General features: G+C 37.3%; 1 protein-coding gene and 1 long non-coding RNA gene across 2 annotated transcripts in view; one reads left to right on the top strand and one right to left on the bottom strand.

Moving 5' to 3' along the window:
• Positions 1–3,305, bottom strand: part of LOC119594807 (basement membrane-specific heparan sulfate proteoglycan core protein-like) — a gene marked incomplete at its 5' end in the record, with an annotated part of 219,836 nt that overhangs the window by 142,682 nt on the left and 73,849 nt on the right.
• The window catches only part of LOC119594571, a 3,818-nt gene continuing 3,587 nt past the window's right edge, over positions 3,075–3,305 (top strand). Inside the window, exon 1 of the long non-coding RNA XR_005230638.1 lies at positions 3,075–3,133. This is a non-coding gene — a long non-coding RNA (uncharacterized LOC119594571). The remainder of the gene's footprint in view (positions 3,134–3,305) is intronic.

Raw genomic sequence — 3,305 nt, 5'->3', positions numbered from 1 at the left:
ATTTCCCAAACTCACAATTTCTTGTATCCAAAAAGAGGAGAAGTTACAATTCATACTTTTGTATGAATAATACACGTTCTTTGATGACTCCTATCAAAGTACAAATCAAATCACATACAGTTCAATTACTCTATCAGTCCCAGAATATTTTCCCCTCACAGGATCCCCTTACCTGCACAGTTCTCTTCATCAGTATAGTCTGGGCAGTCAAAACCACCATTACACCTTGCTGTAATTGGTATGCATGATCCATCGCCACAAGTCCATTCAGATGAGGTGCATGCTGCATGCAAGGTAAACACCAAAAGCTAACAATACTATCAACTTACAATCAAATTTTTTCAATTTTTATGGCAACAAATAGGGAAATAAATACAATTTTGAGCATGGTCCATGAAAAAAATGCAATGAAATTTCACAAACTATGCTAGAAAACATTTACTACATGCATAAAATAATCATGAAGCATTTAATAATAACCTACAGCAGGCATAACTGTTTTGGTTAGTAAACATAAATGAAAGCATTATAATACAGCATTATAAAACAGCATGCTTCACCATAGCCATTCCTTTATCAAATAATATCTATGCCCAATTATTAAAGGCTTTGAGTATCAACTAACAAAATTGAAATGAAAGTTGTGTTTTTTTTGTCTAATTTTTAATCATTAAAAGTCTTACCTGGATCACAATTGTCTTCATCACTGTAGTCAGGACAATCATATCTACCATCACACCTATATTCATTTGGTATGCATGAACCACTGCTGCAGGTCCATTGATCTGAACGACAAGTGCAGAAAATTTAAATTCGACAATAAAAACAAAGTCTACTCCGTCCCACGCTTACGGAACATCGGCCAGACAAGAAGTCATATTTATATTGACTTTTATTAGGTTCAGGATTTGGGTTATTTTCGATCCATTTGGTTAAGAAAGATCAACTCCCAATAAAAAGACGTCCCGTCACGGTACAAGGTTACATATGTTATCGAGAGAACGAAGGAGTTGTGTTTCGAATTTTTGAACAAAAAACAAATAGCGAAGCTGCAGCGAAACTGAACAGAAGGCACCTGGTGGATAAATAGCCAATATCAAGTAATCCACTAAGACCTAAAAAAAAAAAAAAAAGTTATTTTTGAGACCTGCTCTATATGGCAGACTGAAGGCGCCACTCCGTGATAGGAACAGATAAGGCACTTGGTCCACGGTTGAATGGAATTCCACAAGGCCTATTTATTCGATGTGTTTATGTATACTTGAATCACCCCAGCCAAATTCCCGACCGATACGCAGCTGCGTGTTACATGGGATGGTACAAGGCTTTCAACCACAACTAGTGCTTGGAACATAATATAATCAGGTAAGCACAGAAGTTCAAGGTATTGAAGCCTGTCCATTTGTACATAGTGACATGTTGTCGAGGGATGTTCGTTTGCATCAGGTATGACTTGAAATCTGATATATAAGAGGATTCAGGTATTTAGAGGGTTGGCAGTACCAATACAGCACAGGGAAAGTTATGGGACTCCTGCATTATAACTATGAAATAAAATCCTTGGGTTTACAATTTATTGATCATTTTCTTAAAACAAGGACCTGTCTTGGATGTAAATGGACAATGACCAAAAAATGCGTGGGGTAGTTCAGGGAGCGTCTCTCGTTGGCCTAATAAGCCGTGGTCGTTGTTGAGAGGAGATAAGGAACAAATCATTTGTGTCAATGTCCATTTAACATGCAAGGACTAGTCCTGGTCTGGAGATCAAACAAGTGTAAAAAAACAAGATGGTATTGTAGAGGTAGGAATGAGAGTACAGAACTAGTGACCACGTGCCGGTAGGGTAACGTGCAAAACAGATGAAAATAACAGAATACGGTATACAGCTTACAAGCGAATGATGCAAACGAATGATCGAAATGTATGATGTAAAAATGACACGTCAATAACGGGAACTGCTGGCTGAACCGGATTAGTATTATGGTCCAGAAATGTGTGGTTGAAAGCGGGTACATCTGTAAAACGAAGCTGGGATTTCAGAGGCTGTCGGACAATTCACAAGTGATAAGAAAAAAGCGAAGAAATAGGCTTTGGAAGGCCATTAACAGGGGAAAAGGGATTCGGCCTATAACGGGGGCGACTTGCGCGGAATATAGAGAAAGGTAGAAAAAATACTGTTGGTGGTCTGTTTTTGATGCGTCCGGAGTATATGATATTGATATGTTTAGTCAAAAGTGCAGCGTTTAGTTCCTCGACTACTTGCGATATGTGTTTGTGCAAAATGTCGAAACTAATCATTTCAGGGCTCAGAATGTATAAAATTAATGGAAGGAAGGTACTTCCTCAGTGGTTTGATTTGATCACTGTTCGTAACAAATGGATCGAAAAATAAAGCCCTAACATAAGGAAAAGTCTAAATATAAAATTGACTTCTGACAGGCAGTAGCGTGTGAACAAACTTGGGTGGTATTGGTCGAATTAGAAAATGTTCTGCCAATGGTCGTTCAGAGCAATGGAGGACCGGTCAAGCAGTGGTTCATTGCATACCAAATGAATATAGGTGTGATGGTAGATATGATTGTCCTGACTACAGTGATGAAGACAATTGTGATCCAGGTGTTAAGCACTTTTAATGATTAAACTAATTAGACAAAAAAAATAAACACAACTTGCATTTCACTTTGTTAGGATACTCAAAAGCCCTTAATATTGGGCATAGGATATTATTGATAAAGAATGGCTATGGTGAGCATGCTGTTTTATAATGCTGTATTATAATGCTTTCATTTATGTTTACTAACCAAAACAGTTATGCCTGCTGTAGGTTATATTAAATGCTTCATGATTATTTTATGCATGTAGTAAATGTTTTCTAGCATAGTTTGTGAAATTTCATTGCATTTTTTTCATGGACCATGCTCAAAATTGTATTTATTTCCCTATTTGTTGCCATAAAAATTGAAAAAATTTGATTGTAAGTTGATAGTATTGTTAGCTTTTGGTGTTTACCTTGCATGCAGCATGCACCTCATCTGAATGGACTTGTGGCGATGGAATCATGCATACCCAATTACCAGCAAAGGTGTAATGGGGTTTGACTGCCCAGACTATACTGATGAAGAGAACTGTGCAGGTAAGGGGATCTGTGAGGGGAAGATCATTCTGCGGACTGATAGAGTAACTGAAACTGTAGGTGATTGATTTGTACTTTGATAGGAGTCATCAAAGACGTGTATTATTCATACAAAAGTATGAATTGTAACTTCTCCTCTTTTTGGATACAAGAAATTGTGAGTTTGGGAAAT

The sequence above is a fragment of the Penaeus monodon genome, chromosome 34 (genome assembly GCF_015228065.2).
Source record: "Penaeus monodon isolate SGIC_2016 chromosome 34, NSTDA_Pmon_1, whole genome shotgun sequence".
Taxonomy (NCBI): domain Eukaryota; kingdom Metazoa; phylum Arthropoda; class Malacostraca; order Decapoda; family Penaeidae; genus Penaeus; species Penaeus monodon.
Note: the sequence above shows the minus strand (reverse complement) of the source record. Positions and strands in the feature narration are given on the sequence as shown.